The sequence below is a fragment of the Ambystoma mexicanum genome, chromosome 11 (assembly GCF_040938575.1).
Source record: "Ambystoma mexicanum isolate Mex_15411 chromosome 11, UKY_AmexF1_1, whole genome shotgun sequence".
Classification (NCBI taxonomy): Eukaryota; Metazoa; Chordata; class Amphibia; order Caudata; family Ambystomatidae; genus Ambystoma; species Ambystoma mexicanum.
This window is the reverse complement of record NC_090934.1, coordinates 592,869,378-592,893,712: the sequence shown is the minus strand read 5'-3', so window position 1 is coordinate 592,893,712 and position 24,335 is coordinate 592,869,378. Positions and strand designations below refer to the sequence as shown.

Genomic DNA, 24,335 nt, shown 5'->3' with positions numbered 1-24,335 from the left:
AAGCAGAGTTTCCATTAGTTCCTTATCCTGCAACAATATTTTGTAGCATCCCAATTGAAGCTAAGTATTTCACGGTGATCGATTTGAAAAATGTGTTTTTCTTGATCCTATTGCACAAAGCCTCACAGGACCTTACTTCCTTTACATTTAGACAACAAAGACAAACCTACTCGTTTACCCCAAGTATACTGTGAGTCCCCGTCAATCTTTAGTCCTAAAGATGGATCTGGGCAACATCGAACTCAAAAGTGCGGTAATTCAGTACGTAGATGACACATTATTCTGCAGGGAAACTGAGGATGAATGTACTCTGTCCAGTTAATGACTATATTGGCAGATAAGGGATACAAGGTAGACAAGGAGAAATTACAATATTGCCAGGAAGAGGTGTCGTACACAGGTCAGTTAATTTCACACGAAGGAATGAAAGGGACACCTGAAAGAACTAGGGCTGTCATGAAGACGCCAAAACCAAATACAGTGAGGCAAATGCATCAGTTTCTGGGCTTGTGCAATTATTGCAAGGCCTGGGTGTTTGATTACAGCACATATACCAAACCATTTTTGCAAGCACTTAAAGCACAGGTTGGTGAAGAAAAGATAGAATGGACTGAAGAAATGGAGGAAGGATTTGAGGATTAAAAAGAGCAATCTTTACAGCTCCAGTTTTAGGAATTCCCAATTATAGCGAAGAATTGTATTTGTTTTCACACACCAATGGTTCAGTAATGACAGCGGTACTCACAAAAAGAACATCATTAAGGTATAAATATTTACCGTATTCTAGTGAGATTCCGGATCAATGCAATCAATCTTTGGCTGCTGCCGCATTTGCATTGAGAAATCCACAAGTATTACCATGGGCTGTTCTAGGACTCTCTACGTAGAGCACGCCTTATTTGCCATTCTAGAGAAACGCAAGGGTACATTGATGTCACAAAGAGCATCTGCATATGAGGTGATGATCTCTAATCCAGAGATCCAGGTAATGAGGTGTAAAATAGTGAACCCAGCCATATTTGTAGCCAAACCTGTAGCAGAAGATGATCATGTGCATGACTGCTCAAATTCTGTTTAATTGTATGATATACCCCATGTGAAAGAAAATGCTTTAGCAGGAGGGGAAATGTTCTTTATTGACAGTTCTTTGAAAATTGACCAAACTAGTGGGGGAGAGGCATTCAGGCTGCGCAGTTGTAAGACGCAGATTAAATGGTGAATTTAATGTATTGGCGAATGCAAGGCTGTGTCTCTTTTTTTAGCACAAGCGGCAGAATTAGTAGCGCTTATTGTTGCACTAAAAAAACACAAAGGGTAGGAAGTGACGGTGTACAGTGACTCTGCCTAAGTGAAGTCAACCGTACACATAGGGCTGTCATGTTGGAAGAGGAGGGGTTACATCCGCGCAGACGGCACTCCAGTGCAACATGCATCTTTATTGGACAGGCTCATTAAGGCACTACAACTCCCAGTAGCCATAGCAGTAGACAAATGCACAGTAAATACAAAACGAACAGATCCTCTCTTGAGGTAACAAAGCCGCAGACTTGGAAGACAAGAGCCGCATATTCTCCAGAAATGTCCGGTTTCGATACTGAAAATGTTAAAGTAGTATTGCGTAGAAGCTTGCTGCTGCAAGTGGTATTTAATATGCTGTCAATTACACAGCTAATAAAGATACAGGGGAGACCCCCACAAGAAGAGCAGTAGCTATGGTGATGATGGTGTTCTTTATCCCCCACAGAAGCATTATGGAGACAGGACAGCACTGGAAAGCCAATGATGCCAGCAGCATTATTAAAAGTCACACTCAAGCAGTTGCATTACCCCACGCATATAACCAGAGAAAGTCTTGCTGCCACGATTGCAACAAGACTGGTTTGTTCCCAATTTATTGGAACACGTTTCACAGTTCATTGTGAATTGCATTGTGTGTCAGAAGTTCACAGCTGGGCATACACTGAGAACAATCAGAGGGGGTAATACCGCGACCGAATGGTCTGCAGCATTTGCATATAGATAAAGTCGATATGCTGCAGCCATGTAATGGATACAGGTATCTATTAGTAGTGGATCGAAGCCCGTCCGTGTACACACTGTGATGCCACTTGCGCAACGAAGATTCTAGTGCGCAAAGTACTTCCAAGATGGGGTGTGTGCGAAGTATTGTGGTCCGATAATGGACCACATTTTGTCAATGAGCTATTTGAACAAATAGGACTTCCATTGAGTATAAAACACAAGTGTTGTCTGATTATCCTCAAGCAAACGGGATGTGAGCGACTCAATGGCCTCTTAAAAGGATAGCCAAGATCAGATTGACTTTGAAAAAGGGATGGCTATATTGCATACTCCTAGCTTTATGTGCCCTTCGAAATCACCATCTTACGCCCCATGAGTTAGTGACAGGGCGTTGAATGAGGACTCCTATAACGCCCCCATCTAGTGTCAGGAGTGATGCCCAGAGTGTAGCGAAGACTCTAGGTGATGGAATGCACGATTATTTGACATGTATGACTACCAGTGTTTTTCATTGCAGATCAAGTTAAGCATCGGAGGGGGGGGGGGTCAAAGAACACAGGACAGAACAGTAGCCAACCTGAGTGAATTACTGCCACCAACAAAATGTTATGTTGGAGACCAAATCCTTATAAAGAACTTTCCCGGCAGATGGCACAAGCCTAAGTTTGATGGCCCCTTAAGTGTTGAAGAAGTCTCCCCTTCTGCCGTTAAGGTATCAGGAAGAATAGCTTGCTTACATTTAGGAGCCGTAAAATTCTGCAAAGGCAAGACCCTCCCTCCAGCACTTGTTGACCAAGAAGCAAGACAAGAAGAAGAATTTCTGCATGTGCAGACTATCGATAACCAAGAAGGAGGACAATAAAACATTGTGCGATTAAGCACACATTTCATTTGGACTGGAATTCATTGGACTCTCCTTAAACGTGTAGCAGGAAGTGTATGGACTTGCAGAGGATTCCAGAGGTTAAACGTACTTGCTAGAAATGTTTTGAAGAAATAATTATTGCATCAATACTATGCCTGAACGTCAGTTTCTGATTAGAAATTGGAAGAGAGATCAATACCCAGATTCATTTCGAGGAGCATATCTGTTCCAAGGATAATATGATACCCATCGTCAGTGACACACATCGGCTTTTAGTTGCTATTTTTGTGTTTTTATAATTCTGTCTTAACCTGCTCTTGTTAGGAGAGATGTTAACATTCACACTTTTCTTCATGACCCAAAAAATGGTCCAGTTATAAGAAGACTCCTGATTGTGATAATTGAGAAAATTGTGCAGTTACGAATTTAAATTGAATACCTGTATTAAAATGATGTGTGAAGAAGATAATGCGATTATAGAAGAGCATGAGTTCCGCAAGTGTTGGGATGGCACACCAGATGTTTTTCTAGACTTCTATGTCTGATATGGGAAACATTACTCACCGTAATCGTATTTCTGATGCTTGTATCTGCTTTGATTCACATGCTGTGCATAGCCTGCCATCTAGTGGAAGCTGCAGAGTATTAGTTGTTTTCGAAACTCGAAAAGGGACGTCGACAGGGCGTGCCAGTAATACTATCCCTAGTGTGACGTCCACTGTACCCATGATCCCTCACGCATCGAGGTCACTCAGATTGTATTTTTTCTGACATGAGGTAGCATGAGGTGTAGCGTGAGTAGAGCTATATCTAAGCAGATGCTTATCAGACCAGCTCATAAGCATCCATGTGCCTTCTCTCCGAGGGGAGGAAGGGTGGGTCACATGTGAATCTAAGCAGATACAAGCATCAGAAATACGATTACGGTGAGTAATGTATCCCTTCTGAGGCTTGTGGAATCTGCTTAGCTCACATGCTGTGCATAGACTAGCGAGCAGTGGAAGAAGGAGGTGGGATGTGAGAAGGTTTATGCACAGATAAGTGCCTTAGAACTGCTTGTCACACTTGTGTATCTGTCTTGGAATGGGTGTCAATGCAGTAGTGCTGAGTGAAAGTATGTATAGAGCTCCATGTAGCTGCTTTGCAAATACTGTCTAGAGGAACATTTGCAATGAAAGCCAGTGTGGCCCCAGTACCTCTTGTGGAATGGGCCCTGGGCGTAAAAGGCAGTGCCTTAATTGAAAGGGAAAAGCACAGTTGGATACATCTGACTATCCACCTTGAGATGGCGTTTTTAGAGACGCGATCTCCTTCTCTGCCTGTCGCTATGGAGACAAACAGCTGATCTGTTTTTCTTAGCGGTCTGGTCTTGTCTACGTAGTAGAGGACCGCCCTCCTCACATTTAGTATGTGGTGTTTTACCTCAGCAGAGCTTTTGGTTTCTTGGAAGAAAGCCGGTAGTTCGATAGACTGGTTAACGTGGAATTTTGAAATAAACTTAGCTGAGAACCTAGGGTGAGGTTGTAAAACCAGTTTGTCCTTATGTATAATAAAGTATCCTGCACTGACAGAGCTTGGATTTCACTGACCCTTCTTATGGAAGTGATGGCTACTAACAAGGCAGTTTTATAAGTCAAATGTTTGAGACTAGATTTGTGCATGGGCTCAAAAGGGGGGGCCCATGAGCTTAGTAAATACCACATTAAGGTCACAACCTGGTGGTGGGTTTGAAATTGGAGGGTGGAGTCACTTTACCCCTTCCATAAATGCCTTGACCACTGGCACTTTCCACCATGACACCTTGTTCTGAGAAGTGGTGTATGCTGATAAAGCTGCCAGGTGTACTTTAAGTGAGTTGAACACTAACCCTGCATCCAATAGGTGGAGCATGTAGGTGACGACATCAAAAAGAGTACAGTCAACTGGGTTGATTTGCTTATTCTGGCACCAAATAACAAATCGTTTCCATTTATCATAGTAACAGTGCCTTGTGTTCGGTTTTCTTGACTCTTTCAAGATATCCATACATCTCTGGGGTAAATTGAGATGTCCGAACTCTGACTTAAGGAGCCATGCTGCGAAGTTCATTGAGTTGGGTTGAGGATGCACTGTTAGCCCCTCTTGCTGGGAGAGTAGGTCGTACTGGCACTTCACCTCACTGATGAGGCCCAACAAGGATGAAACACTTGTATGGGGTTGCTTTTGGTACTCTTGTTCAGAGAGGAATTGCCATAGCATTTCGGTGCTGGACTGCCCATGTGGGCGGGACAAAGACTGATATGCAAATGGATATTTCCCATCTGTGAAAGGTACAGTGAGCAAAAAGCGTGTGCTGCAAACTCTCATCTCAGCACAGGTTATCATGCCATGTTCTTTCTGGAGAGGAGCGCCTGCTACCTTATTTAAAATACGTACTGGCACGGGAGTTTGATTGGATCGCACACCGCCAGCTTGCGTAGGTGTGGAAACCATGGTTGTCTCGCCCACATAGGAGCAACTAGGATGAGCGTCATCGGTTCCCTGTGGATCTTGTTCACCACCTTCCTCACCAGTGGGGTTGGTGGAAAAGCATAGGCAAACATTCCTGACCAATTCATCCATAGGGCGTTCCCCTTGGAGTCTGGTTGGGGGAACCTGGATGCGAAGTCTGGGCACTAACGATTTTCGCTTGTGGAGAATAAGTCTACAGTTGGAAAACCCCACATGGAAAAGAGGTTCCGTGTAGACGCCACTCGTGTTCTTCTGGCAGGGGGTCTCTGCTCAGCAAGTCTGCTAGAGCGTTGAGTTCCCCTGGAACATGTTGAGATGCCAGGAACATCTTCTGTCTGAGTGCTCATTTACAGATTTTCTGTGCAAGTCTGGATAGATTTGGAGAACGTGCCCCCCCCCCTGTTTGTTGATATAAAACATTGCGGTGGTGCTGTCTGTTAGGATCTGCACCGACAGACCTGTCAAATGGGGTTCGAATGCTTGGAGGGCTTTGAACACTGCTAGAAGTTCCAGCACGTTGATGTGGTTCTGCGCCGTGGGGTGAGACCAGACCCGGAGCTGTGTGGTGCAGGTAGTGCGCTCCCCACCCCGCTAGTGAGGCATCTGTTGTGACTACTGCTTGTATCTGTGAATCATAGAACGGTTTCCCCTTAGTCAGATTCTCTCTCGTCCACCAGGGAAGATTTTGTACTAGTGTTGGCGAAACGACCACTAGATCGTCCCACTGACCGCTTGCCTCAGACCATTGTTTTGCCAACCACTCCTGTATGGGACGCAGGTGCGCGTGGGCAACCAAGTAAATGCAAGATGCCATCATGCCTATTAAACGCATTGCTCTGCATACACTTATCTGGCGGCCGGCCTCATAGTGTGGTATTTGCAGTAACAAGTTCTTTACTCTCTCTTCTGAGGGAAAGACTAACCCTTACTCTGTGTTTAGAATAGCTCCTAAGAACTGTTTGGAGGTGCTGGGCACCAGACTTGACTTTTTCTCGTTGATCGAGAAGCCCAATTGAAAGAGGAGGTTGATTGTTGTCTGAATGTTTTGTCTGCAAATCAGAGGTGATTCCCCTATTATGAGCCAGTCGTCCAAGTAAGGGTACACTGGGATTGCATCCCTGCGCAGGTGCGCTGTCACCACCGCCAGTACCTTGTTGAAAACCCTTGGAGCCGAGGCTATTCCGAAGGGCAGCACCTTGAATTGGTAGTGCTGGTTCGCTATCTTGAAACGCAAGAACCTTCGGTGCGCTGGAAACATTGGAATATGAAAATAGTCATCTTTCATGCCCAATGTTGCCATGTAATCCCCCTTTTTTAGAAGCGGGATTACTTCTTGTAGCGTGGTCATGCAGAACTTTTGTGGCTTGACACACTTGTTTGCAGGCCTTTAAATCTAATACAGGGCGCATTGTTAGATCTTTTTTGGGCACAAGGAAGTAAGTTGAATATATGCCCCTATTTACCTGGTTGGCTGGGACCACTTCTATGGCGTCCTTAAGTTCTGTAATGGCCTGTAGAAGAATCAGTTGTTGATCTTCGAAGTGTACCTTTGGTCTCGGGGGATGATCGCAAGGTGTTTGAAGTTCTACACAGTAGCCCCCTGCTACCGTTGACAGCACCCATCTGTCTGAGGTAATACCCTCCCATGCGTGGGTGAAGTTGGAAATTCGTCCTCCTACTGGAGATGCATGGGAGGGTACCTGGAGCGGAATATCACTTGCTCTGTGGTGGTGGTCCACCTCGAGCTTGGCCTCTGCCCCGAGTACCACAACCTCTTCTTTGTCCTCTTGGGTAGCCCTGAAAGGACTGTCCCTAGTTGGTGTTGTAGGAACCCTGGCCCTAGTTATATCCCGATCCCCTCTGGGAATTCTGTCCACGAAAGCAGGGAAAATTGCTGGTGCCCCTCTGCCCTGTGGGTTTGTTTCGTGAGTTGGCCTAAAGACTTGAGTGTTTCATATACGTCTTTAGCCGTTTTTAGTGCGTCTTCTACTGCCTTGCCAAAGAGCACATCTTTTTCCACTGGCATATTTATTAAAATGGCCTATGTTTCCGGCCTGAAGCACGCTTGCCTTCGCCAATCTGGTCTCTTGATGATAGTGCCCTCAGCGATGATTCTACCCGCGTTGTGTGCTGCATCAGAATTTGACTTTAGAAGACAAGTCCACACCGCTCTACCATCTGCTGCCACCTGAGCTAATTGGGACTTAATCGGGTGCGGATGACAGTAATGCTGAGACCTCATCCCACTTGTGGCAGTTGTAGCTCGCCAGAAGTGTAGCATTATTCAAGATGCGGGTTTGGTAGGCTGCAGAAGAGGCTAATTTCCTGCCCATTGCGTAGATGTTTTTGCTCTCCTTGTCCGGAGGAGCCTCGGAGGAAGCAAGGGGAATGCCTGCCCTTTCGTATGGTAGTGACCAATAGGGAGTCCGGTCTTAACTGGCCTCTTATATAAAGAGGGTCAGAAGGTCCAGGTCTACACATTTTTTCAACACGCGGGTTAACGGCCCGTGTGAGGTTGGGTGCTTCCAAAGAAGGTTGGATTCTGCGTTGTACAGACTTCAAAATTGGAATGAATTGGCCCACTGTCTTTTTATCTCCCAACAATTGCTCAGCAAAGTCTGTCTTCTACCACATCCTGGGTATCTATGCAGAAGTGTTCTGCCGCTTTTGTTAGAACTTCGTTGAGTACGGGTTGCTTATCTATAGGAAAGTCTACTACTCGAGCCTCCCGATTAACGGGTGGATCCAAGGAGTACATGTTGGCCTCCTGGTCTGGGTCTTCATTGTCCCCCTCATAGAATTCGTCTAGCTCGTCATCCATAAGTTGAGGATCAGATGTATCAATAAAGGAAACATCCTCTCCTTCTTCTGAACTAATCTCAGGGTTATACAGGTCTACAACTCTGCCCTGAATTGGGATGTCAGTATGAACCCTCTTAGAAGGAGGTTGAGACACAGGGGGTCTAGAGCTCAAAGGGGCTGATGTAGGTATGTGGACTGAAGGCTTATAAGCTGATCAGGGTGTTTTTGGAAGAAGTTACCAATGAAGGTCATCCTATGCATGACTCTGTCAATGTCCTCGGCTGACCACTCTTTCGAGCTTGGAATGACCATTTCGGGCTCCTAGTCGGGAAGGCCCATGTCTAAATTAGTGGGTGGGATAATCTTAGGTCTAGGGTCTTTGGGCCTAGTGTCTTAATCTTTCCCCTTGGATAGGCTTTCTGTATGGGAGGACTTGTGTCTCATGGTGTTTGTCCCCACCCTGGGTCCCAGAGGAGGCTGACTTCTTGGGCCCTGATGTCTTAGTAACAGAAGAACGTTGAATTTCGTGTGTGGGGGCCGAGGTTTCGTCTGTGGGCGAATGGGCCTCGGATGTTGTTTTCCGCGAAGCACCCTTGCCGTCTTTTGATGTCTTGGCGTCTTTCAATGTTTTACCGTCTTTCGATGCTTTAGCTCTGTCATGCGGCGATCCAGATCTAGATTGCCCAGAGGACAGGGATTGGTCGACCGTTCTCGGAGTGTCGAGCGTTGTCGAGTACTCAAAGAATCTTTTGAGTGTCGACTGGGGGTTGTGTCTTTTGTGGTGTGTGTAGTTGGAGCGCTACCGCCGCCGGGTGTAGTCCCCACAACATGGCCGCCGGCCTGTCCTGTGGGGTCGAGGGCTTGCGCTTGGGTAGCATCCACTACTTTGGTGCCCTCACCGTCCGAAAGTGCGGCGTCGCTGCCATCGCTGAAGGCTCATTCCACTTCCATGGCCTCGAGTTGCTTGGCGTGGTGGGCCCAGCGCTTAGTTGAACGGTCTTTCAATGTCTTAGGCTTGAAGAGCCTACATGCTCGACAAGACGTCTCGCTGTGATCTCTCGGGAGACAGAAGTTACACACAAGATGTTTGTCTACCCAGGGGAATTTACGGTTGCACTTAGGGCAAAACGTAAATGGTGTGTTCTCCATAATATTGGGTAAGGGTGACGGCAGCTGGGCCAACAAAGTGTAGGAAGGGGAGAATATGCATTCTACTAATGGCCTCCTAATAATGGCCTCCCTCCCCCTCTTTCCCTACTGTCTGGGCAACCGAGGCCCGGGCGGCCTTCCAATGCCGTTCGGTCCATCGCAATGATTTTCAACGGTAGTCTTCTTTCCGATTCTTCGGTGTAGTGAAACGAGGTCGAAGAAAGGATAGAAAGAAAAATGTCTTATTTCACAAAGTCAATGGTTAATTTGCCGAAAGGAACTCTGCTATACGTGTCCGTCTAGCATGGCGGGAAAAACAATCTGAGGGACCTCGACGCGTGAGGGATCATGGGTATAGTGGACGTCACACTAGGGATAGTATTACTGGCACGCCCTGTCGACGTCCATTTTCGAGTTTCGAAAACAACTGGAATACTCCGCAGCTTCCACTAGATGGCGGGCTATGCACAGCATGTGATCTAAGCAGATTCCACAAGCCTCAGAAATATATATATGCCCGTGTGTTTTCTTTTTCTTTCTGTAACTTACATTTCGAAGCCTCTATTATCCTATTGGCCCCATTGGAAAAAACACCTATGATTTTTCCTAGTAGGAGTACTAATTATGATCATTTCTTTGACCTCTATTGGCATGTCAGAAGACATAAGAGTGATGCAAAAGAAGATAATGAGGGGATAAATGCATATCTTGATAAAATCAGCTAACCTGGGGAATAATATGTGGTACCAACACATGAAAAAGGTGGGGGAGAGCGCATCTGATGAGAATTGCTACGTCTGCTCTTTCATCCCCTATGCCATGAATACATTAAAAACCATCATTTCAAAGGACATGTCAGCGCAAGATGTGAGGTGCCTCAGTCAACTAGCAGCATGTACTACCAGGGGACAGTTTCAAGGGAACTGGGCAACCTTGTGATGAAGATAGTCCTTTCCATACCAGGATGATTATATCAAGACAACACAAATGGAAAAAGAGCATGCATGGACAGGCAGGATGCTTGTGTATACTGCTGCAGGACAGGATAAGGTGATTGTTGAAGAAACGAAGAGAATGAACTGTTCTGACATGATGGGAAAGACTGGAATGCCTGGATTCGGAGAACGTTCACAGCTGCTAATTTATGGACGAGCGAGTACAACCAAAGGATAAGATGGAGTGATGTCCTGCGCAGCTCAGCTGCTGAGGAAGGAAACGGTACAAGAGGTATCGAAGGTGAATGATGAGTGTCTAAAGTCATGGACCAAATACTCTAAACTGCTGTCATGGGTGGAAGATGAAGCAGACCCAGTGTCTGTAGTCCCACTGGTTAATGCAACACTCTGCTTCCGGAAGCGAGGGAAAAAATGTATTCGGACATAATAAAGCGTGCAAGAATACAATTGAAGTTCCAGGAATGAGGAGAGGGACAGCTGTTTTGATGGATCGATATTGGGCCTGCAGATCTACAGCATATATGAGTGTGTTCCTGCTTACATATCCGTGTTCCAGCATTGGTGATCCCTCAGAGTGATCTGAAAATTGACGAGTTTCCAAAAGTGAACGATCACCTGAGAAGGAGGTCACTAGAACTCTGGCGGATGAAGAGAGGGAATTATTTCTCACAAAAATCACTAACGACTTATGCAACATTCCTGATGAACACAAATTGTTCAGCAGGACTGCAGTGATGTTCACATCTATGTTCATGCCTGGAATCCAAACAGTGGTGAATGCCAAATTGCTGCAGGTCACCAGCCACTATAATAGGATGTAATGCCCTAAAAGAAGAGCTGAGGGCCATAAGGTTGATGACCCTCCAGAACATATATGTCCTCGACATAACAGCAATGAAAGGAGGTGTTTGTGCCAAGATCGGGCCATCATGTTGCACATTTTTACCATCTCGTGACGGAGAGAATGGGACTTTGGCGGAGGCTATATCGATGTTGACAGATCTACGCGTATAAATGGTGGATGAGACAGAGGACATTGGACACGATAGTTAGTTCGCACTACTGTTCTCATGGATTCCATATTGGATGGCAAATCTTTTCAAGTTCCTTGGAGCAATATTGGTAATAATATTTGGATTCTGTATAAGTATAATAATTGGACAGTGTCAGAAAATGGCAAAGAAAACAATGGTAATGAAGATCATGATTGACGCAAAGGATGAACCAGAAAACAAGGTGCTGACCGATAATGCCATCAGAGACTACATAAAAGCAAGTATTGTGGCACTTAAAGGAACAACATTCTGGCATCCAAAGGATCATATGAATTATGTGGGACATTGGGTCTTCTGTACCCCAAATGGACAATGCAGTTAGATGACCTTGAGTGTGGATTAACAAAATAAAACAGCGGGCACCCTTAGGGAGGTGACCGATATGGACGCCCAATAAACCTTTCTTGAAGAGCAAGTACAAAGAAGCAGAAAAACTTGAGGAAGTTGTCAAGGACGTGACCAGAGGGGGGAATGTAGAGGAGCAGATGTATGCATCCGCAGAAGATCCCGCCCCACCTCCTTTGTATTGGAGAGATGAGACCGTGCCTTGCCTGACACCGGCTATTGTACCAATACCGTAGCGCCTATTTGGAAGGAGATAGCCATTGAGACAACCCTATCGAATGTACCTTCGAGTTGATGACAACCTACAGGAGGAACTCCCTGAAGGAATAGGAGAAAGAGCTAAGAAAATTAACTGATGACATCATATGAAAGTGTGCACAACGTCCTGAGGTACTGAATGAAGATGATCTATGGATCCTATAGAGCAAAGGACGAAGTAAAGAACTGAGTGAACTATCAAAGTGGAAAAGACAAAGATTACAAGTTAACAAAGTGCTGCAGAAAACAGAAGTTCAATAAATGTACAGACGCTGAAAAGCAATAAAGATCAAGCTATTGTATAGGCTAGCTAAGAGTAGTGAATAGAATGCAGGCAAAGCCGCCATTGTATAGAAACTGGACATTGGTATCCTGAAATAGCCAAAAACCATGGAAGGGGAATGAAAAGCTGTGTCACATTAGAATAACAGGCTCCTGAAGATGCATGGTGAGGCTGTCTGGCCTGAAGTCATAATCCTAGAAATCTAGGTCCGCTATCTACTCTGCAGAGAATGAGTGTGCAGAGGATGAATCCTCTCACGTTAAAGTGCAAGAAAGAACACAAAGGATGCCAAGTGTTAATTCATTTGAAGAATTTAAAAGCTGCAGAATAGACCAAATCGTGGCCTCTTGTAACGTGAGCCAACAATGGAAATGGTTTGAGTTACAGACATGATAGCGAGTGCCCTCACTCCCGTGCATTATCAGGATGTGAATACTCTGCAAGGCCAAGTACAAAGACAATTTCATGGCAGAAGGCATGTGTAATGAGAGATGTTGGGCTAATTGGGTGGTGATGTATCTGCATGTTCTATTTCCCTGCACCTGGGTCTTGGCTTACGTGCTGCTAAATGAACCGAATGTTCCAGACATGGCACAAGCGTCCCAACCAATTGTATTAGTCAGTATAATGAAGGACCTTATAGTTTAGTAGACCAATGAACACAATGTAACTAGTGTTTCTGAAATGACACGGATGAAGAGGTAGGCATAAGTTGTCCACCTGATATCAGACAGCCAATAACGATCGTAGCTTCTATATGATTGTATATCTAGATGTTTCCCTTAACCAATCCCAACCCTTGATAGTTTTTTCACTATTGCCACGTAGTATGACGTCACTCTGATGCATAATGAAGTATATTTTCTGTGGAAATCATTGAGAGACTGAGCGTACGTCTCTTGATGTTCATTGTAACCTCCCTGTTTTAGATAATTGTTAATAAAACAGTGACTTGCCATATTCTTGAGTTTTTGCGGTTATTTGGACTCCGAATTATTCTGGTGTTATCCCAACCTTTACCATATGCACGTTCCAAGGGCCATAAGCTAATTTCTATGCACAATATTGGCCTGCTCTGGCACTAGAGCATTAATGTATTTCTTAATGTATATTCCCTGGGACTAACCCAAGTCTATCATGTATAACCCTCCATCAATTGGTATTAAGCTCATCCAATCATCCACCCTCATTGGAAAGGCACCCTGCACAGGGACTGCTGCTATCTGGAATGCAACGATGTAGAGCATTTCCATTAAAAATGACCTCCCTAATCTTTAGTACTTTGACAGGTCAAAAGGAGGACGCAGACTTTGTGAACATTTTCAACTGTGCTATGAAATACTAGTCAGAAAGATCTAGCTATCCCTATCGCCATGGGGTGTTCCCTACTGTGACAAATCGTGGAATTCTGTCACTTCTCAGGGGGAGCCTTTCACTGGGAGGCTAGTGTGATGAATCTGATAGACTCATCACTGTTTTCTCAGTGGTGACCTCCACCCAATTGGCCAGGGGACGGCAACCACTACCTGATCTTGACCCTTGGGGCAGCTGTATGAGGAAGGGGGGAGACCATCTCTGGGGAGATACCCTGAATCCATCGGGCGAGACAGTATCCCCCTTTCCCCTTACAGGATGAATCTGCCATTTGTAACAATCTAATGGCCCATTGTGATATTTTCCCTCTTTCACCCATAGAGAATAGTGGAAAGCTTCGGTCACATCCCAAGTTCAAGTCTCAACTAGCCAGCCCTGTAAAATTATGAAAGACACTTTTTCCAGCTCCACATACTCTTCTTGCAAACATAGTTTGACATTCAAACCTATGGCAAACATTTTTACAAGATTGGTTTTAAAAAAGGACTACTGTCCCCACAATCCCCACAACACTGGGACGAAGAGGAGAGGAGTAATAATCACTTCCACTGTTGGCAATATAGTCCTTCCCCGAATCCTATTGGCAAGAGCCAATAAAAAAAGGTAGAAAGACTCAGGAAGTGTGTGTGAGGCCCTTCCTGTATGACCTGGCTGCAGAACTCGTGTGCCAGAAGGGAAGGAACTTTGGACTGCTGTTTGGGCCAGAGAAGAGGGGAAACCCTTGCACCCCAACTGCCAAAGGGGAGCTGGGAGCTGCTGGAGAAGCCAAGAGGACCAGCCTGGCTCCTCCAGAAAGAAGGGGCACTCCTGGACCTTAGCAGAGTGCTACAGCTCAAAGTTAACTGGAAGGTTTCTCACAGAAACGGAAGCCAGGGAGAGGGATTCCCATACATGCTGCAGCAAGAGCAGTGCAGGAGAGGACGGTAACCTCCAGGCATAGGCTCGCGAATGCGAGATACACAAAGAACGTTATCGGGAAGGAGGGACGCTGCAGACAAGCAGGAAAAGCCATGAAGACACGAGGAGCTGAGCAGAAGCTCCTGGTTGTCGGCCTGCTCGTGGAAGCAGCGTTCATCAGTCCAGACCGAAAGAGAAAGCCAACATCTGACCGTGGAGCTGCACACAATGCTGGAGAGACTACCGCTGCCTCCAGGGTAGTAGCCGAATCAAGCAGCTTGTCCACAAAGGCGCAGGCAGAGTCGGAAACTCTGTAAGAGACCAGTGAGTCTACCCAAACAGCTGGGGACCCCAGAGCATTCTGATAAGCACGCCAGCCAGCATTTGATAAATATGAGATTAACTATGAAAAGAGCATGAGAATATTGTAATGCAGCATTAACCCAACAGCCAATAAGAAGAATGTTTGTATGATATGATATGATATGGCATTTGTAACGCGCCTATACACAAGTGTTTCAAGGCGCGAAATGTCCAGACGCGAATATCCAGACAAGACACAGTACCAAGATAACTCAATTCAGTACAGGTGCATGAGATACCAGTGTTGGGGAGAAGTTGAGCAAGTGCTACCATAGAGAAATATACCAGATATGCCATTTATTTATGACCAAGGAACACTGAATCAATTGAGAAGTTCTATCATGCAAGTACACCAGACAGTTGAAGCTATTTGAAGATTCCTGCAGGAGAGTATACCAGGGAATCTGAAAGCAATTCTAAAAGAAATCCTGGCAGGCAAGTATACCAGGTGGATGAGATTGAGTGAAGATTCCTGGCAGGGGAGTACATCAGGCAATTTGCAGAGTTAATGGACATTTTATTGAAAAACTGTTGCAAACCTTGGGATTTGAACAAGAGCTTTGTCAGTCCAGTGAAGAAACAAAGGATTAGTTAAAGTGGATCTTTTAAGAAACCAGAGGAAGGGGACCACCCTCTGGATTCAAGGGTCTCTACATTGGAGAACATTTTTGTTGAAGTTATATTAGGTTTTGGTTTTGAACACTTTTTGTTAACATCAAGAAAGACATTCACTTGCACCCTTTTATTGGTGGTTTATTAGGGCGATGGTCAGGATAGGACGTTTTGGACACAAGGACAGCTTTTCAGTTACTGACTTGCTGGTGTTGACTGATCCTTTTAGTTTTGATTTTTAGGTAGGGAAATTCCTCTTAGGATAGGGCCAGTTAGGCAGTTTCCCAACCCATTTTTGTTTTAATAAATGTCTTTACTTAAGAATATGAATACTGTAAGAAACTCCTGGTGACAACAACTAAGACAGACACAAGTGATCACAATTCAAGGATGTTTTTTGAACAATGAATGCAGGGTGGAAAACACCTAATTTAAACCTAAATCTAAGATGGGAGCAAGAGTCGACCATCAAAAGAAAAATAAGGCAGTCCTAGTGGCATCGAGTCAAATAAAAAAGGCCTCTACTAAGAAACCTATTGCCAAACTGTCAGGTGTATCGACCCACGTTCAAGTTATTATGCTGCAACATTTGGTGCTGTGGGGTTAGAAAATCAAAGATGGCTGAAAAGCCCACACTTGCCCCAGAATCCAGGAAAACGGCGCAGTTTTTGCGTACACCAAAATGGTCGTCTGACCTGCCACCCACCAGTGCGAGCGTGATGGGCCAGAAGCGCCATGAGCGAAATCAGTGCAAAGGAATATGGTGCTGTTCAAAATCTGTTTTAATTAATGTCAAAAATTGCTAAAATCATGGGCACGAAACCACCAGACAAAAATCCAACTTCTGGTTGGGTGTTCTACATTACTCTACTGCAGAATCCACATTAATGCAATGTTAGAAAGGATCATATGATATCAAGTAAAATCCCGTTTTTGAAATGTATTAATTCAAGACAGCTCCCAAAAATGGGTGCAGTACCGGCGCTTGACACTAACCGGCGCTAGCGATATAAACTCTGACAGGAGACCAGTATTTCAGGAGATTCACAGCATCCTAAACTAGCTGAGACTTCAAAGCCTTGCTGGTCCATGGAAAGCCTTCACACCTCAGAACTTCACACAAGAAAGCAGGAAATCACATGTTTCTGTTAACCAAATGGAGGAGGGCACCCTGGACTGATGCCCTGCTAGCAGGAAAAACCAGACAAAGGAGGCCTTCCACTGAATAGGATATGCTGATTTGAGGTGTAATTGTCAACAGTTGCTCTGGGGGAAGGAAAGACATTTGATCTCTGAGTCAAGCCAAGTTCCCGGGGGCGGGGACAAGCAAATGGGTGTACTGAAGGAGAGGCAAATGTATGTTTTATTAAATTGCTTATGAAATATTTTATGAAGCCGACAAAAATGTAAAATTTGGAGATTCTTAATATGAAAAATGTACCTACAATTTGAGACTAAACTCCACTCCGTACGATGTTCTGAGACAGAACCCCACAATTTATTAATGCTGCAGACACTGTACTTACACTAGATAATTGAAAACAGAGAGGGGGTGTACCTCCGGGGAAGATTTGATGAAAAGCCAATATGGCGAAACCCACTAAAAAGTGCAAAATGTTTTCATTTCTGAACCCAAGCTCTTAGAAAGACCAGGGTTGATCAGAGACCTGTCTTAATTCATCTATCATGTGTACATGTATTATGAACAACTTGTGTACCTTGGAAACATGTTTGATTATGAAAAATTGGGTTCTCAGTAAAAGCAAAGGGGCGTTTCTTCAATAGATTGCAAAATGTAGCAACACTCTGACACACAACTCTGTTCTCCAGTGAGAGCACAGAAAATCCTTTAACCTATCAGGATCCTCAGAGGGTTGGGCATAGAAAGTCAGCCTTCCCACCCACTTTAAAAAGACATAAAAAGAGCCACTGAGGCCCAGGTAGACATTAATTTTCCACTTCAAACTGATTTCTTGCAAAGCGCTTTGCCGGGAGACTCCAGACTTCAAATCCAGACAGATCCAGAGACCAGAACTTAGAATTCAGACTCCAGAACTTAAAGCAGAGGGGCCAATCCACAAGCTGAATCCTTTTCAGCAGGCCTCAAAATCTTTTGCAACCTGATATTCAACAGCCGGGCGAGCTGTTTGATTCTGGCTAGAACCCTGTGCCAGTACCCAGAAAGCAGAGCTGTATCCAGAACCGCAGACCAGACCCAGACCAGACCGGTGTGCAGTGCCGATAGAAGACCAGACCGCTGTGCAGTGCCAAGAACTTTTGCCAGACCAGACCAGAGGCCACACTGTGAGCAGAACCAGTGCCAGAGACCATCCGGGGCGAGTGAAGTCTAAACCTGACCATATCTTGACGGCCTATTTCAAAATTACGAGCGAGTATCCTGAGAACTGTGCTGAACCAATCTCTTAGTTTAAAATAATCTAATTCAAACCATTTCAACCTATTTAGAACTGCATAGAAATCGTGTGTCCATTCTGTGATTTCAAACCTGTGAAAGTATCATTTGTCATTTGAATCTTACTTTATTTCTGAGAATCTACCTCCAGTAAATCGTCCGGCTGTCACCTACCCTGAATCTCCTATAGGGAGTTAAAATCAATTTAGCATATTTTTCACTTCATTGCAAATCACATTTAAAAGTATTTCTGCCTGTTTAAAAGCATACCGGTTGTTCTAAGCTTGCTAGGGGGGAACTGAACTGCTTTTGATTGTATTCCTGAAAACTGTTTGCTCTTTTCCATCTCTTTATATTGCATAGGGGGGAGTGAATTGTCAAAAGAAAAAGTGATCATATTATCTCTTGTTGAAACCATATCAGTTTATTTCTGTGCTGCATTCTTTTCCATCATTGCATTTCCTTGAAACCATAAAAGTATTCTCAGCTACCTTATCCTTTCTATACCAACTCCTAAGTAATTAAAAAAATGTGCTAGTGTAATATTATCCATTGTTTTTTTTTTTGTTGATGAAACATTTTTTATTATCATTTAATCACAACAAACAAAACAACCAAGACCAAAAACAAAAAGGGAGGAACAAGAAAAAGACGAAGCAATTACATCCACTTGGCCGGCCCGGCCCACCTTACAATAACTGTCTTGCATCACCATCTTCATGGAGTACAGTCACGAATCACCTTATAAGTGTTCAGGGTGATGTCCACGGAGTTCGTATACCTCAGGACCCTCCCTCCTCCCATGCCGCCCATATTTTGAAGGCCTTATTGTGACAGCCTCTTGCAGTATAGATCCTCCTTTCAATCATACCACATGTGTCCATGTCCAATGCCCATTGCTCCAGTGTCGGAGAGTCCGGGGCTCCCCACTTCTGTGCAAAATTGCGCTTGATTAGGGCTGCTGGCGTATGAAATAGCAATTCTTCCCATTTGTTCAGTTCGTGCTCCCCTGGTGCTCCCAGGATTAGGACCTTCGGGTCCATGTCTATAGTTTTGGAGAGTATCCGAGTCAGCTCCCGACAGCAGGCTTCCCAGAAAGTACAGATCCGGGGACAGGACCACAGGATGTGAAAGAAGGTTCCCTCCTCACTCCCGCACCTGAGGCAGTTCGGGTTCGTTGCTTTCCCCCACCCAAACATAGCAGTTCTGGGATAATACACTCTATGCAGTATTTTCAGTTGCACCAGTCTAAGTCTCGAGGAAATGGTGGCTTCTCGTGGGTGCATTAGTACCCGGATCCATTCCTCGGGGTCGATCTCCCCTACATCCACTTCCCACTTGGCCTTCAGTCTGGTCAGCTCAGGGGTTGCGAAGGAAGTGATGGCGTTGTAAAGAATGGATATGCATTTGGAGGGAATATATTCAGGTAAAATGTTGCGTTCTAGATGCGAACATTCCGCGATATTGTCCTCTGTCGATATATGGACTCTCAGGGCATGGGACATTTGCATATGATGGTATCTCTCATTGTCTGGGAGCTGGAACCTGCATTGTAGGTCCGCGAACGGGGCAAGATTCCCATCTTTCAAGACGCCCCCCACCCTCTGGATCCCGGCCCTCACCCAGCACGGCAAGGGCATTAGCTTCGCATTTTCTTTCAGGTTGGCGTTACGCCACAGGGGTTGCGCCGCTGATAGTCTGTTCCCCCACCCCACAAACTTATGGACGCTCCTCCAGGTGGTAATGATCTGTGCCTTCATTGTTAGTGGGGAAGATCTGGGGGGGGGTTTGGTACAGTAGTTGCAATGGGTCGGTGTCGTGCATAGTTCCTACCTCGGCTTTTATATTGGGTAATTCCCGGTCTCCAAGCAGAAGGTCATTAACTACCACCAATTGGGAGGCCCAGTAATAGGTCTGAAGGCAGGGCACTCCAATTCCACCCTCCCAGATCGACCTCTGGACTGTAGCCAGAGCTATACGTGCTCATCCTCCGCCCCATAGGAGCTCCCTGAGCAGGGTCTCCACCTTGCCAAATTCCGCCCCCGATATCTGTAGCGGGGCGTTTTGAAGGACGTAAAGGAATCGCGGGAGGGCTAACATTTTAAAAAGGGCGGCTCTACCCATGAGGGTCAGGGGGAGAAGCTTCCAGTGTTGTACATCGTTGGAGAATCGATCCATGATCGGTTTGAGATTGTGCATGGTATAACTGGTAAGATCTGTTATCCAGATCCCAAGATATCGAAAGCCAGTTTGTTCTATGTGGTATGGACAGTTACATGGATCAGTCAGACCCCTACCTTTCACCGGGAAGAAGACCGATTTCTTTCAATTGATCCTTAGACCGCTAAATTCCCCGTATTGAACAAGCATCCGGGTCACCACGGGGCAGGTTCGAACAGGATCTCCCAGATAAATCAGGAGGTCATCCGCGTATAGGGATATCCGGTCTTCGTGTCCCTCTGGCCACCTGAATCCTATCCAGTATGTGCTCTGGCAAAGCCATATGGCCAAGGGCTTTATCGCGAGAGCGAAGAGAAGGGGGGTAAGGGGGCACCCCTGTCTTGTACCCCTGCCCAGTCGGAAAGAGCGAGAGGTCCACCCATTCAACCTGACCTCGGCCCGGACATTTGTATACAGCAGTTTCACCCATCCCAGGAATTCCTCCCCGAAGCCCATGCGTTCCATGATCACCCAGAGGCCATCCCATCGGACCGAATCAAAGGCCTTCTCAAAATCAATCGCTAGGAGAGCGAGCGGGTTGTTAATGGTGGGAGCCCTCTCTAACACCAGGTGGAGTCGACGCAGGTTCATACTGGTCGATTTGTGTGGCATGAAGCCACATTGATCCGGGTGTATTAGGGCCTCAGCCACCGGTTGCAACCTGTTGGCTAGGAGTTTGGCAAGGATCTTAGCCTCGGCATTGATTAGCGAGATTGGCCTATAGGAGGTGCACTGGTCCTGGGGCTTATCAGGTTTAGGGATGACCACAATGGTGGCCTTGCAGAGGTCTTGCGGGAGGGTGCCCTGTTCCCGGGCTGTCAAAAACATTTTATGGAGGGAAGATGTAATATTATCCCCTCCCAGCTTCCGGCAAGTTTCAGCTGGGAACCCATTCGGGCCCGGTGTCTTCCCGGTTTGCAATTGCGCTAGTGCTTCCGCCACCTCGGTCTCCGAGAGGGCAGAGTCAAGACTCGCCCTTTCCTGTACTGAGAGAGTTGGGAGTGGTATGTCACTAAGGAGAGTTGGGTCCAGCTGCAGGGTCGGGGCCCGGTAGAGTGTTTCATAGAATTGGGCGAAGGCCTCGGCTATCTCGGCGTCCGATGTGCACTTTTCACCCCTCAAGGTGACAATCTCATGAACGCACTGTTGTCCCTCATCCCTTTTCTCCAGCCAGGCTAGCATTCTGCCGGCTTTGTCCCCATGTTCATATATTCTGGCTCGAGAGTCCCAATGGGCTTGTTTAGCATTATCCAATAAGAGGTTTCGGAGCCGCTCAGTGGCTCGTTTAAGGGAGAGCTGGGTCTGTGGGGATGGGTCAAGAGTGTGATCGCTCTTGCGTCGGGCCAGTTCTCCCTACGCTGCTGCTATGTCTTGGAGTCTCACCCAAGGAGATTATGTTGCCCCACAGGACTGTCTTATAGGCCTCCCATACTACCACTGGGTCCTGTTCTCTGTTATCATTAAGCTCGAAATATTCGGTGGAGACTTCTGAAAGGTGTTCAACTAGCTCGGGGAAGCCCAGATAGTAGTTTTTCAATCTCCAAGTTCTGGGGCGGGGGGGTGACCCTTTGTGCGAATTTCCACAAGTAGCGGTGAGTGGTCTGAAATGCCCCGGGGAAGGAAGTCGGCCGGTCGTGCCCTGTAAAGATCTGTGTGTGGGACAAAGAGATGGTCAATCCTGGAGAGGGAGCCGTGGGCTCCAGAGTGAAAGGAGTACCCCCTGGTGTCCGGGTGTAACTCTTGCCATACATCACCCAAACCCAAAGCAGAAGCAAAGTTATACAGTTTCGTAGAGGTATCTGGGTTGCGGTGTCTAAGGTGAGTACGTTCTGTGGTATTGCACATGACATCATTAAAATCTCCCCCCAGAAACAGCCTATCCGGCTGGTATTTTCCAATGAGGGCCGTCAAATCTACCAGCAGCTCCTGTCCCAACCCAGGTGGGGAGTATACTGAAGCGAAAGCGACCCTCTCCTCCCAAAGCGTTCCCAGAATCAGCACATAGCGGCCCCTAGGGTCACGTTCCAGGCTCTGAATAGCAAAAGGAATGCGCTTGTGTACAAGAATGAGGGTGCCCTTGGATCCCATTGTGTAACCCGCATGGAAGGCCGCCCTGTAATTCGTGCGTTGGAAGTGGGCACAGTTTGACGCCGCAAGGTGCGTTTCGGATAGCAGAGCCACGTCGGGAGAGTGTCTGCTAAGTATTTGCTTAATCAGACGCCTTTTGATCGCGGAACCCATCCCATTTACGTTCCAGGTGAGTACCTTCAAAGATTTGGAGCTTTTTAGTCGGGCTCGACTGGGGTTGTATGGATGCCATCCGATAATCGGGATAAGAAATTGGGCGGGTGATTCACGAGGAGGGTATCCCCATCCGTGGTGGTGTATTGCGGTGTCTGCCCAGGGTCAATGGTATTGTACTGTCTGGACCATCTGTGGCCTCGTCTTCCCATGAACCTCAACAAACCCTGGAGTTTGCGGTAACGCGTTGCTCCCAGGGTAACAAAAAACTCCCTATAACTTTCCCTTCCCACCCCCTCCCCATACTCCACCCCAACACAAAGTACCTGGAGCCCCAACATTGTTGACCCTCAAAAAGAGTGGAGCGTCAACCTTACGAACCCCCGTTTAGAATAATACTAAAGAAATTAGGGGGGGGGGGCGGTAGTCTTATCCCAGGTGCGATGGAGATACACCACCGCTAGCCACAATATTAACGATTTAAACGACCTACAACTGATCGTGGCACCACTCAGCCTAGTCCGTGGTATCAGTTCAGTCTCAGACCCACGAGAATCAGTCCCCGGGTTCCGCCGGTTGGTTCGGTGAGGGTGGTCGGTCGAGCTCCGGTGGGTGTCGTGCCGGTGGCCAGGGATTTCTGTCTCTGTTGGCTCGAGGTGCCGACCAGTCTCCCTCGATATACTGCTCTGCCCAGCGCCAGGCCTCCCCTGGGTCGCTGAAGTGGACCGTTGTGCCCTTGTGATAGATTTTCAGCTGCGCCGGGAAGAGGAGGCCGTATTTGACTCCCATCGTTTGCAACTTCCTTTTGAGTTTATCAAAGGATTGTCGTGCTTTCTGGACCTCCCGCGTGTAATCCGGGAAAAAAGCTATCTTGGATCCGTTAAAGGTGATCAAGCTTTTGGTCCGTGCAAAGTGCAGCAGCGTGCCTCTAGTTCAGTAGCCTTGCTATCACCGTTCGCAGGGGAGCACCGGGCACTGGCCTACCCGTGGGCATTCGGTGGGCCCTCTCTATAGAAAAGAATTTAGAGAAGGATTGCTGGTCGAACAGGTCTATCAGCCACTGCTCCAGAAACAGCTCCATGCAGGGGCCTTCGGCTTTCTCGGGAATACCTAAGATCCGAATGTTGTTGCGCCTGGACCTGCCCTCTCCTTCTTCGACTCTGGCTTCCAGAGTTTTGAGTTTGGCGGTGACCCCTTGAAGCTGTTGTTGCACTGTGTGCAGTCCATCCTCCGTGTTGGAAATACGCTGCTCCGCCTCGCCCATTCCTGCTGACAATTTCTGCAGGTCGTGTCGGAGGAGGGACACGTCCAGGCTGATTCCGTCCATCTTCTGCTCCATCGATGTGCGGGAGTCTGCTATGGCCGCCATAACGTCCCTCAGGGAGAGTCCAGGTGCCGAGTCCTCCTCTACCGACGGCAGCGGTTGGGAGTTGGGGAACTGCGTTGGAGGGATTGAATACTGTTCGATTCTGTTTTGCATGGTGGGCCGTCTAGCTTTGTCCTTCCCCATGTCCGTGATCGGGCACTCACCGCTGTATGCGGGTCTTCGTCGCGGCAACCAAGTGGCGGTGCCCGTCTCTCCTCGTCCATGCGGAGAGGTTCGGTCAACCGATTCCTCCAGACGGGGTCCCATGGGGCCACGCCGTAACTCCCGGCCCCTGCCGGTCCTCCAGAGATCCGTCCCCGACTCCGACTTGCAACCACCTCAGAGTGAGTGGAAGGCCCGGTCCCCGCTCAAAGCGCGCCCAATGCTCCGGCGGCCATCTTGGTTCGTTGTCGGGCCTCTCTGATGTCTCCTTCCCGGGCTCCTACCTCTGCAGCCCCGGCGTGTTTCAGGCTGGAATTCGCCCCAGACGTGCCCTGGGGTATCACGCAGCGGCGATCACATTTTGGGGGTCACCAGATGGTTTTAAGTAGTACAGGATGTTAGGCCACGGCAGCTGTGGGCCACGCCTCTCCCAATATTATCCATTGTTGATCACTGTCATAT

At 46.8% G+C, this 24,335-nt stretch overlaps 1 protein-coding gene across 4 annotated transcripts in view; it reads left to right on the top strand.

The window, feature by feature from the left end:
- Positions 1-24,335, top strand: part of TPCN2 (two pore segment channel 2) — a 675,604-nt gene that overhangs the window by 457,833 nt on the left and 193,436 nt on the right. The window lies entirely within an intron of this gene.